The 13,318-nt window shown below is 39.0% G+C and overlaps 1 protein-coding gene across 3 annotated transcripts in view; it reads left to right on the top strand.

Annotated features, from left to right (window-relative positions):
- Positions 1 to 34: 34 nt before the first annotated feature.
- Positions 35 to 13,318, top strand: part of NEK10 (NIMA related kinase 10) — a 189,863-nt gene continuing 176,579 nt past the window's right edge. For all 3 annotated transcript variants that reach the window (XR_001517765.2, XM_015596827.2, XM_015596825.2), the window contains exon 1: positions 35 to 220. The gene's annotated coding sequence lies outside the window, so the exon portion shown is untranslated. The remainder of the gene's footprint in view (positions 221 to 13,318) is intronic.

The following is a 13,318-nucleotide window of genomic DNA, read 5'->3' as shown; positions in this document are numbered from 1 at the left end:
TTGGCTCAGCCAGCGCCGGTTGGTGGCCTAAAGGAGGATTTGATTGAAAAAAACCAACGGTGCAGCTGGCAGTGGTGCCTCCGACGTTTAGGGGTCCGGGAGTGGGCTGGGGGAAGGGCGGGACCGGCTCTCCTATCCTGAGCAGCAGGTGACAGCAGGAGAGACGATGAGAAGGACGATTTAGAGATTGGCCTGAAGGAGGGACCCTCCCTCCAGCGCGGTGAGTGGGGCAGGAGCGGGCGTTCCTCCGGGCCCGCGCGCGGTTTAAGGCAGGGTCTCAGGGGAGATGCCCATAGGTCCTTGCGGAGGAGCCCCGAAGCCGTGAGAGTCAGCTTCACTCGACAGGAGGCAGGGGCAGACAGTGCAGGCTCTTGTGGGTAGATGAGCCACTCTGAGGCTCATCAGAGCAGATGGGTTGGTGTTAGGTGAATGGATGGTGAGAAACTACCATCCACGATGGAGCCTGAGTGTCCCTCTTCCAATCTGCTCCCACATTTCTGGAGACTCAGTCATAAAACCCTGTATGGGCGTCGCTTTTCTGCGTCTCCTTATATGATGCTACTCTGACTAGCCCAATGCTTTTCTGCTCCACGTGGGTGAGAGCCTGTCCACTTCCGTGCATCAGGCACCAAAGGACTGCTGATGACTGGAAAGCCTCCAGCTACAGCCTAGCATGCTGCACTAAGTGCCAGGACCCCAAATCCAACTGCCAGTTAACTCCACACACGTGCAACCCTAAACTGCCATCTTCCCCAACTCCCACCAGACCACCTTGCCCTTGGATACCCTGTCTTGGGCACCACCATCTATCAAGTTACCAAAACCACATTCTGGGTAATATCTTTGACATCATCACCTCTTTTTCTGCATTTCCATCAATTATCAAGACTATATTAACAGCTGTCAAATCAACTCCCACATCATCATCTTCATTCGCACTATAGTGCAATTTCCACCAGTCCCCTGGTTAAATCCAACACTCATCCAGCTTTCCTGATTCCAGTCTGGCCCTATCTAATCCTTTTCCCCTACTATTGTTAGACTGATCTTTCTAAAAAATATATTAGGGCATTTCACTTTCTGCAAAGATTCCCCATTATTCAAATACAAACTCCTTAGGCCTTCCATTAGCAGTTCCATACTATTTGTTCCCAGAACATGTTACATTCTCTCCCATGGGTGGTAATTTCCCCTGCTGCTCATGCTGTCTGCAATGGACTCTACTTTTTACACCATCTTCTGCTCTGCTCTCACTCCGCAATCATTCTCTGTGTATTGCCTGATTACTTTTCTGCTTCCTCCTCTGGACTCTCTCTGTGAGGGCAGAGACCCTGTTTGTTTTACCTACCATTAAGGTGGTTGCATCTATCACAGATGCATATAGCAGAGGCTCAACAGATTCTGGTTTACTGGATGAATCTCATTTTTTGCGGCATCCTTATTACTTACAGAAAAGTTGGAAATGACCTCTGGCCAATGAAGCTTTTGCTTATAAAAACTGAATGTTGAATTTACAGGTTTTACTTTGATTTTGAGACCCTTAAAATCAAATAGTTGGAAACTGTTTCAATTTATAATCTATATTTCATGCTATAATAATTATGATGGCAGCCGTTATTATATGGCATAAGTTTAAAATGGAAAATGGAGAGAGTACATCACAGTTTGCAAGAGATACGTACATAGGTTTAAGTCATGGCTCCAGCATTTTAGTTCTCGGGCCCATAGCAAATTAGAGTATGTATCTGTATAATGGGCTAATAGTAACACCTACCCAATATGATTGCTTTAAAGTCCAAATGTGCATAATCCATATAAAGTGCATAGTGCCTTAGACTTAGTTCATTATCACATGTTTAAAAATGGAAACATTCACATAGATATTTGTAGCAATTTTATTCACAACTGCCAATACCTGCTAACAGCCAAGCTGTCCTTCCATGGGTGAATGAATAAATAAACTGTGATACATCGAGACAATGGAATATTATTCAGTCCTAAAAAGAAATGAAGTATGACACAGTGAAAAGACTTGGAGGATCCTTAAGTGCATATTATTAAGTGAAAGAAGCCAATCTGAAAAGGCTACATACTATATGATTTCAGCAATATGACATCCTGGAAACAGCAAAACTGGAAACAGTAAAAAGATCAGTAGTTGCTGGGGGTTAGGAGTGAGGAAGAAATGAATAGGCAGAGAACAGATTTTTAGGGCAGTGAAAATACCATGGTATTATAAAGATGGATATATGTAATTATACATTTGTCCAAACTTGTAGAATGTACACTGAGTGAACCTTAAGGTAAACTGTGGACTTTTGGGTGATTATGATGTGTCAGTGTAGGTTTATCCTTGGTATCAAATGTACCATTCTGGTGAGGGACATTGATAATAGGGGAGGCTATGCAGGTGTGAGGGCAGGAAGTATATAGGAAATCTCTGTGTCTTTCTGTCAAATTTGTTGTAAACTTAGAACTGCCCTAAAAAAATAAAATCTTAAAAAAAAAAAAAGAAAGAAAAACACACTAAAGGTTAGAATTCTGAAATGTCCATGGTCAGCTCACAAAAGGTAAATTCAATCTTTAAATTCAATTAAGTGCAATTTCTAGGGCATCACTCTAATACTTGATCATACTATACCACTTGATCACAAACTTTTGTGCATGTCATCAGTTCTGATACAGGTAAGAGACTCATTCACTCAGTATTTATTGACCATTTAATGGGTCCAGTCTGAAATGAGTTGAGCACTTGAAAAGGCATAGAGGAGCTTGACGTTTTCAGACAGTCCATAAATATTGAGCACGTGGGCATTCAGCAGTGAACAAGACAAAGTCACTGTTCCTTTAGAATTTATGTTCTTAGGTGTAGAAGAGCAAAGTCTGTAGAATATAGACTCTTGACCAAACTGCCTGGGTTCAAATTCCAGCTTCCCCACTGTTGGATATGAGATCTCTGGCAAGTTACTTCCTCTTTGCACCTCGGTTTCCTGATGTGTAAAATGGAATTGTTGGGAGTTACATGAATCAATATAGTCTCATTTCATAGAACTATGGTGGGTACATAGGAAATGCCATGTAAACGTCTTACACTCTACTTGAGGGAGAGGGACAAGTAAACAGATAAATATAAGCAGGATAGGGGGATAGAAAGTAATAGAAAGTGTCAGCCTGAGGACAGGGTTTGTGGTTTGGATTTGGAAATGCGTCTTAGATTTTTGAAAGACTTGGTCTTCCATGGGAAAGTGAACTTTTAACATACCTGTGTATATACCTGACATGTTGGATGATTTAAAAAGCATGAAAATGAGCGCTGAATAAAATAGATGATTTCTCCTTTGGTAAAATAATTACTCATACTTATCTGGAGGTCAAACTTACCCTCATCTCAGCTGAAATCTGCAGTAGCCATAAGAAAGGTCATGTACTCAAGTCCATGGCATTGGCATCAAGTCAGCTTATTAAAACTTACATTAGGAATAGTTATAATCGACAGGTTCGAACTTCACAGCTCTCGATAGAGTCATTGTGACAAAATGGCAGCCAACTGGCTTTCATCTAGAAAGACTGAAAAACCCTCCTATAAAAATTAAAATAAAAACTAGAGACAGAATGGATAAAGCACAACAGCCATAACATTAACCCGAGGCCATCAGGAAAAAGTTACAATGTATTCAGTGTATTTTGCATAAAAGATAGGGAATTGTTAATTAATTTGAGAAAAGTATGTTTGAAGTAATATTTGATTATTAAAGGGATAAACATTTATCTAGAAAATTCACTTAGGCCAACAGAGGGCTGGATAAATGCCACCAATAAATAAGAATTAGTATAGCATTAGATTAGCAAGGAAGCTCTGTCTGGCTTTAAATCTCTGCTCTGCCACTTTCCAGCTGTGTGACCTGGAAAATTACTTAACCTCCGTGGGCCTCAGTTTCCTCATCTGTAAAATTAGTATAGCATTAGATTAGCAAGGAAGCTCTGTCTGGCTGGATAAACATTTATCTAGAAAATTCACTTAGGCCAATAGAGGGTTGGATAAATGCCACCAATAAATGAGAATTAGTATAGTATTAGATTAGCAAGGAAGCTCTGTTGGCATTAAATCTCTGCTCTGCCACTTTCCAGCTGTGTGACCTGGAAAATTACTTAACCTCCGTGGGCCTCAGTTTCCTCATCTGTAAAATTAGGACAGTAATGGTAGCTGCCTTATAGATTTGCTAGGAGAATTAGTTAGTGCATAGAAAGCACTTAGAATGGTGCTGGCACAGTGAAGCCACCATGTAAACATTTGCTCTTATTATTGCTGTTATTGTTATTAGATGAGTTCTTGGCCGAGTGACTTAATTTTTCAGTGCCTCAGTTTCTTCACCTGTAAGTTGAAGATATGACACTACCCACCTCATAGGATTCTTCCGAGGACTGAATGACGACATCAAAGTGCTTATAATAGTAAACCCTAAATAAAATTAGGTTTTAAAAAATAAAATGAAGATTATTTGTAACATTGAAAATAAGACTTTGTTTTTATTTTATTTCTAGTATTTATCATCAATGGATTGAAGTCAGTGAATACAGACAAATGATTTAAAATAAGCATGACGAGCTCTTCAGATTGAATAGTGCTACTTTCGATGATAATATTTACAACAGCTATCATAATAACAATAACCTATATTTCTATAGCTATCAACAGTTTGAAAGGAGTTTCACTTTATTTTATTTAGTTCCAACTCAACTACCTTAAAATGAGGATGTTGTTATTTCTATTTTTGGTAAATGAGGAAACTAATAATCACAGAGGTCCAGGGACTTTCCAAGGTCACTCAGCGGGCAAGTGGAAACCAGCTCTCGTCCACCACCCTTTCGGCTACATGCCAGTGGTATAACCAGAAGAATTCACATTCTCAAACCTTTAACCTCTCATCAGTGGAGACCATGGCGTTCACATAATTAATGTGCCTGTGTATGTTACACTTGACATACATGTGAATACCCACCTTTCCTTTAGGGAATTTTATTGCCCTGTTCATGTACGTTTGTGCTAGTCCATACTTAACATGAATATCTTATTTACTCTTGGCTTCCTTGTGTTTATAAAGAGATATTTGTCAAACCAACATTCTGTAATAACTGGATACTTGTCAGCTGGGACAAACTTACTATTTGCTGATAGGTTTTTTCATTATCTTTATTCTCCACATCTAACCAATGATACTCTAGTTATACTTGGAGCTTCCCAATCACATTTTATAAGATTTTTTTCATTCATTCATTCATTCATTCAGCAATCACTTATTGAATACTTCTTTAGTTACAAACTAGTAGTGTTGTGCTGGATGCTGGGGATGAGCAAACTGGCTGTCATTTCTATCCCTGACTAGTTTACAGTATGCTAAAGAGATAGAGTTATATATTTTTTGAATTATTGCCTGAATCAGCCTCTTTACTTAGAGCTGCAAGGCAGTGATTGATGGGGCTGTGACCTCATCAAGAAGGTCAGCAAAAACTTTCTTAAAGAATGGATACTTGAGCTGTGACATGATGGATGAGCCTGCCAGACTTTTCTATATCAATCTGGTCCTTGAGTCCAGGAGTTTAAGTTCTGGGGTACCCAGGAGAAGCAGGTCTGGGACAAAGACTGGGGAGCTGGATACGAATGGAGCTGCCTGGGAGGCAAAGGCATCATCTCATGGAATACCTCATAGGCCTTGACAATTTTTTTTTTTTTCCTAAGAGGGATGGGAAGCCCATAAAAGTTTAATTAGTCAAATTTGTACGATAAAAAAGGGTGCTTTTGTGGCTGCGTGGAGAACAGATTTTTTGTTTTTGGAAGGAGGGAGAAAGTGGAAGTTGGAGCACCATTGAGGAAGTGATTACTTATAGTTCAGGTGATGATGTAGCCTAGGATTTTGGCAATGAGCGTGGAGAGTGAACAGACAGGAACCATATTAAGTAGAAAAAATAGTGTCAGGATTTAGTGATCAAATAAGCAAGGGGGTGAGGAAGAGGGAAGTGTCATTCTTCTGAGGCTCATGCCAAAGTCCTGTGCTTTATTTAAGACTATTTTGTTCTGTAAGTTGACTGTAGCCTTAGAGGCCTCTACTCATTCATGTACCCATCATTCACCTCTTCCCAGATTCTTCGAGTCCAGTTCAGCTCATCTACTCACCATCTCCCCAGACTACTCTCAGGGTCTTGCCTCCATCCCATGGTTCGCTTTCCTGGAATATTCTTCACCCACCCTACTTATTCTTATGGACCTAATTCAAGTCCCCAGGTCATGGGTCTTTCCATAGCTCTCCAGCCCACAATGATCTTTCCTTCCTCTGAATTCATTCAATTTGTAATCTCCTTTGAACATTTTCTCTGCTTTTTGACATTTCTAGTGTTCTTATTTAATTCCTCGTTTTAGGCTGAACTGTAAGAAGTTGTCCTTTATTTAAAGGCTCAATATTATTAGTTTCATATTGTTAACTACATATGTATGATTTCCCACACACACTGAATTTATGGAGATTTTTTTTTTTTTTGTAGTGCCCAGTAGTGTTTTGTGCACAGAACAGGATAAATAATAAAATGCACTTAAAGTGAAATGTTATTAGATGAAATTTAATTTAATTTTGTGGTTCGGAAAGTACTTTTAGTTTCTTGCAGTGCTGCCAATTGTTATAAATGTCAGTGTGTTTATCTAGTGTTCTCTTCACCCTGAAAAGGGCAATGGGTTGTGCTGAATTCATACTCACTTATTATTAATCCATGAACCATATTCAGTTGTTACTAATCCATTAATCCATACTCGTTACTAATTTGTGAAGCCATACTCACTTATTACTAATTGGTGAATTCATACTCGTTACTAATCCATGACTCAGTTATTATTATCACTTAGTACCATGGTGGTTAACTTTTTGGGGAAGACATTTTGGACCATGTCTTATTTGGTGCATTATCCTCAGGGCTGGGCCTATATGAGGGGATCAGTAATTATTTCTTGAATGAAGGAATGACTATCATTGTTACCTTTCTCTGGCACACAAAAATAGAGTACAATATCATTTTATTAAGTTTGGGTCTAATGGGAAAAGAGAAGTTTGGTGTGCTACTTTCATTGACTGGTTAATATAAATTCTTCCTTCCTATCTGGACTTTTTTCCCCCTTTTCAATATCACTACTTAGTATATGGGTCTCGGGTTCAAGCCACACAAGGCATGAACATAGACATATCACAAATAACATTATGCAGTGGCAGTTGAGGGGACCAATAGAAGTTACATTCATATCTGTAGGTATTTCCCTTTATCACAAAAGATAAGGGTTTGAATGGGAATAAAGCTTGAAAATAAGAAAATCAGAAGTGGTATTTGTTGCCACATATTTTAGTTGATGTTGGAGCAGCACTCTCAGACCAACTTGGGTTAGCATTAGCTAGAGGAAAATGAAAATAAAGTCTTAAAGGAGTGTGTCTCACGTATAGCCAGTGGTCAATAAATATTTAGGGGAATGAGAGGTCAATGGTCAGAATACTATTAGAATTTTATTATCAAACAAGTACCTGTTTAAATAAAAAAGAAAATTGTTTAAAGTATAAACTATTTGCGCAAAAAAGGTATCAAGTCTATTGACTCAGGAGCAAGGCCATGATAATGCTTGCCCTTAGCTGGAGACAAACTCCTGCCCCTGGAGGTTCTGTAGCAACTGTGTCTTTGTTTTCTACTAAGATGATGATATTACAATACACCACCTACCTATTTCACATGAGTGTACCAGGATGAATAAATGGATGTTTGTAAGCACTCCAGGGTCCGGGAAGGGAAGTTATGCAAGCGTCAATTGTTATTATATCATTCTTTGCCCTCAGCTAAGGGCCAATGTCAACAAATTCTCTTTCCCATCTATGCCAGAATTTGCCATTAAGATTTAGATTCCGAAGGTAAACTGGGCTTCCTTCTCCTATTCTTAGGCACATTTTTACCTCTTTGGGCTTCAGTTTCTTCATGTTAAATGAAGGGCTGAACCATAATCTGCAGCTGATGACCTGTGGATCTGCTTCATAGTCCTGTGCAGGTGTTTCAGTTTGTTTTGCTTCATTTTTAATATAATTTTGAATCCCTTCTCAGTTTTGACTGAAGCCCTGCCACTCCCTGTCATCTAGTCTATACCTATCATTCACTTATATTCTGTTTCTGGGCCTGGAAGGTGTTAGACCCCTGCTACCAGATGTTCTCTAAAGTTCTTTCTTGTAATTACTGTCTTTAGTCTGCTAGTTCCACACATATTTTTCATTGAAGAACAATAACAATGTAATATAAGGGATAAAATCAGGCCTACAGTTTAGAGAATCAGACTAGCTTTTTGAGGTATAATAGGTATAAGCAAGTGTATTTCTTATAGGGGGTCCTTAACTTTTTGATCACTTCACTTTTAAAATTGTATGTGTGTATGATTTTCCAGTAATTTGTTCAATTTAAGTTGATATTTCCTGTGCAGAAGGCATAGTTTTCTAAAACACAACTAATTTGAAAAAGACCAAGTACCTGTATCTGTGAGATAAGGAGCAATTATTCTTTGTAAAAATAAACCGTTTCTCTATTCTCAGAGTACTTAAATAAACTGCTCAAGTGGACAGCTCATTTTGAAGTATTTGAAATAATTTTAGACTTACATAAAAACTACAAAAAGAGTACAGCGTTTCCATATACCCTTCATTCAGCTTCCCCTAACATTAGCATTTTGTATCTCCATGGTGCAATTAACAAGATTGAGAAAATAACATTTAACCAATGCGTTTTAACACATTTTTGTTATTTCTGGTTGCTTTATGTGAATCATATCTTGTTTTAACCATGTTTTTCCAAGAATCACAATTTAAGGAATTTTAAGAAAAACATATCTACAGTAGAGGAATTGGAGAAATGATTTTTCATTCTGCAATGCCAACTAGTCATAAGGCTGAAAGTTCTCTAAGTTTTTTTAATGCCTACTTGAGCACAGATAGAACTGCAACTTGTCATTTAATATGGAGGTTAACCATAATTCATCAACAGAATGAGAACCCCCTATTGTTGGAACAAGGAAGTTTTTACTTCCTTTTGTGGTAGGGTTCATAGCAGTTTATTTTAGTGCTTTTTCAAAATAATAAACCTGATGTAGCTAAGCTGGTAATTAACTTTAGTCATGCCAAGCTCTCTTACTGTTATTACTTTCCCAAATGTTATTTTTTAACCATTAGTAAATGTAGTAAATAAAATAGAATGTTTACAAAGATGCAACCTAAGTGATTAGAAGAAAAAGGTATTTGTGGGATTCGAAGCTATTTTCCACAATAAATCAAATGACTGTTTTATCTTCAGCAAAGATGAGGCCATTTAAGGATCTTTGATCATCTAAGTTAACTGTGGAATAAAAAAGAGTTTCCAGGTAGAGAATCTGAAAACCATATCAAAAATACTCACCATATTATTTAGTTAGTAGGTTTATGTTGCACAATTTAGATTAATTACAGTCAATAAGGTGATATTACCATGGCTTGGATGTCTTTCTGTCATCTGTGTTTATCCTGCAATTACCAAGCGATCATAAGCAAATGAGGTATGTGTCTCTGGGGACTTATTTTAGCATTAATCCAAATTTCAGATGACAGAAGGCTAAGAATAACTTTTGAGTGTTTCTTTTTTAAAAATGGATTAAAAAATTCAATAGTGAGTCAGAACTGTCATTATTTCTGAGCTTGACTAAGGCTGTAAACGCCAACCCACTGAGTGTCCTGTGAGGTATGGAAAGATCTCATCTCTCCTGTTGGAGATAGTATTTGGGTCGATGACTGAGTTGTACAAAGGAAAGATCCCCAGAGTTTCTGTCTTTAAAGTAACATGCATTTGGATTTTATATATGAATTTTCACTGCGCACTCCCATTTTTTTTTTTAAGAAGAAATACTAAATCAAAGGCAAATCCATGTGAACACAAGTGTTTGTATAGCAAGTATTGTAGTCTATTTGGCCCCATCTCATCTTTAAAATAAAGGGTAGAAAATGAGTGGTTTTCTATTTGTGTTTTTAGCAGTAGAACCCTTTTCTCAAATGAAACTGTGCATGGAACCCCAGAGAAGTAGAGCTTGCTTGGGTTTCCGTGGAGAGCGTTAAGCCATAGCTAGTTGGCCACAAGCTCTCCCCTCCCAGGCTCACTCTCTCCCCCTCCTGGTTGTCCTAGAATTGACAGCTCGGTTAGTCCCCTCGGGCTCTGTACTTAGGGTAGTGGTTCTCAGATAATCATCTAGGGTTCCTGTGAAAACATTGTAATTATTTGAAAAGACAGACTTCAATTACCTAGGCCAGCGCTATTTAGGTGGTGTTCAGACTGGTAGGTAACTGATCCATGAGAGATAAGTATAAAATTGAGAGGAAGCGTTTAGGAATGTTTACAGAAATTCAACTTTGCCGCGATAGCCAAGCACATGGTCAGTAGACTTACTTGATATGGACCAAAAGTATTGGCCCTTAATAGATTTGAAATTAAAAAAACAACAACAACAACTTCATAGATAGTTTGAGAAGCACTGTTCGTAAATATTATCTAATATAAAACTCTAATTTCTCTTTTAAAGAATGAATAAGAGAGATAATTCCTGAGTGTGTTCAAGATAATTATAACATTACAAATACTCATCAATTGATTTGATTTATTAAGGGTGGTTTATGAGAGATTTTTGACTAAAAGAGCAATGATAGGTTTTAAAAAAATAATTTGTTTATCCATTCATTCATTCTTTTTTTTGTTGTTGTTCAATAAATATTTATTGCTTGCCTCCCATGTGTCTGGTGAATAAAGGAGGTCCAGTCCCTAGCCTTATGGGGTAATGTGGCAATTGCAGTATTTCATGCATAGGTTTGCAATGTGGGGAGTACAGGCCTCTTTGGACACTGAGGAAGAGTACAGGTTTGGGGGGCGTGGGTCAAAGGAAGCTCTAATTCAAAAATTAAATAATTTTTATAAAGCAAATGAGTCACAAACTATGGTAAAAAAATACCTGAGCCACTCCTTACAGATTGTGACACAATGCTTTTTTAAGTTCTTATACTGTGCCTACGCTTTGCCATGCATTGTGCTAAGTGCTGCTCTGTCTGCTGGGGATAGATCTGTGGATAAAACAAGGCACAATCTCTGTCCACATGGGGCTTACGATCTCTTGAAAGGAAACCAATAAATGGACAAGAGGATTTTCGGCATTTATGATCTCCAGGAGGAAATAAAACAAGGTGAGGTGGTAAGTCTGAGTGTGGAGGGGTGAATATGTTGCAGAGGTTCATCAGAGGAGCCTTCGCTGAGGAGACATCTGAGCTGAGACCCGAATAACACCAAAGAGCCTGCCTGAGAATATGAGAGGGGAACAACGAGTGGCAAGTGCCAAAGCTTTCAGGCAGGAATGAGGTTGGCATGTTTATGGGCCAGGGAGAAAGCCAGCACGGCTAAAGTGGAATGAGCAAGAGGGAGTGGACAGAGGCGCTCAGAGAGGTGAAAGTCATGGTTAGAAGCCAAGTGCGATAGGAAGGTCGTAAACCACAGAGTGGCATGATTTGATTCAACTTTTAAATTAATCCCGTGGGCTCCTGTGGATAGAGAGGAACAAAAGTGGAAGCAGAGAGACTAGTGAAGAGATGGTGACAGTAGTCTAGGCAAGAGAGATGATGGCTCGGAGTATAGAGTGACAGCAGTGAGAATGGAGATGAGGGAAAGCTGACTGGTTTTGTTGGTGGCTTGAATGGGGGAGGTAAAGAAGAGGGATCAGGAACTTTGTCTAGTCACTGGGTGGTGCCAGTGACTGAGATGGAGAACACAAGGGGAATTTGGTACTGGGGGAGGGGATCAAGAGTTTTGTTTGGGGGTGTGTTAAGTTTGGGGTTCCTGTTAGACATCCAGGTGGTGACTGTGCATTGAGGAGGTCAAGATGCGGTTAGGGGTGAACACATAAATTTGGAATTACAGATGGTACATAGAGCCACAGGACTGCAAGAGCTCCCTTAGGGAGAAGGGGTAGATAGAGAAAAGGCCAGAGACCGAGCTAGCTGCTAGGCTATGAGGTCATGCTGGCATCTAGAGAGGTCAAGCAAAGGACGAGGGAAACTTGACTCTGTAGTTGAGAGCTACTGCAGTTGGCTCTGCTCAGCAAAGATTCTTATACCCCCATCAACTGTAGTTCCTCCAGTGGAGTCGGTGATCACAGTGATGACACGGGCATTCACCCCTTATGACATGACACCCACCCTTATGGCTTTTCGTTTGTTCCAGGTATTGGCTTCAATGTTCTTTTCCTTCTAACAGCCAGTTCCTATATCTCTTTTTTGGAGGATTCCCCACAAGCTACTAGAGTCTCCTTAATCCCCAGGCAGGTGCCTTGGGAGTTCTGACCTTCCCTGGTAGCCCTTAATCAGTGACAGAAGATGACAGGAAAAGCCAAGCTCCCTTCCTTCAGGCTTCCACAGCTCAGAGGCATAATCTACATACTCCAGGCTTCCCTTGGAATCAGAGTGAAGCTACCCCCTGGAGAGCTCTTGCCTTAAGTAGCACCTTGGCTTGACCTCTGTCGAGAACACTTCCTCAGTAAGCGTCTTCCTCTGGACTTAAGATCTGGACTTCCCTCCCTGCCACAGCATACCCTTCTCCCCATTTTGTATTATAAGCACTGGTGTCATCATTTTTCTTACTTTAAAATGAGATTAGATAAAATATTTAAAGCCTTCCCAAAAATCTCAAAGTTTTTTTTTTTTTTTTTTCTGGGATAGTTTTCTTATTAACAGCCGTCAAGTGGAAAGGATTTTGTTTTTTATCCTAAAGGCAATTGTCTGTTTCTACTGATTCTGGTGAATTTGCTTACTGTTTAATTAAGTGAAACATTTCCAGAAAGTTATTTATTTTCATTCTTCCAGCTCACAGACTAGACACTAATCTTAAACTGATAAAACTATTAGATGATTATTTCCTGTTCACATACTAGGTCAATAAAATGCTGGGAATTAAACAAGAGAATAAGGCAGAGTGTTTAGCAGAAGAAGCCTGTGAGCTTTTCTACAAATTTTCATGTGCTAATCATTGTGGCTTTCATTTCTTGCTTCTAAAATAGTCTGCAGCTATGGTTTGAGCAGGAATTCGAAGCTGTTGGGCAAATGTGTCTATGTGGAATTTTCCCTCTGTCTTTGAGGGAAAAGTAAAATTAGATTCTATTTATTTTGACTGGATTTCCATTTATTTCAGAAACTTTGGAGGATATTTTAATATCTTACTATAAAAAGCACCTGGATCTTTTGCTTTTAAAGATTAA

The sequence above is a fragment of the Pteropus alecto genome, unplaced genomic scaffold, assembly GCF_000325575.1.
Source record: "Pteropus alecto unplaced genomic scaffold, ASM32557v1 scaffold10, whole genome shotgun sequence".
Taxonomy (NCBI): domain Eukaryota; kingdom Metazoa; phylum Chordata; class Mammalia; order Chiroptera; family Pteropodidae; genus Pteropus; species Pteropus alecto.
Note: the sequence above shows the minus strand (reverse complement) of the source record. Positions and strands in the feature narration are given on the sequence as shown.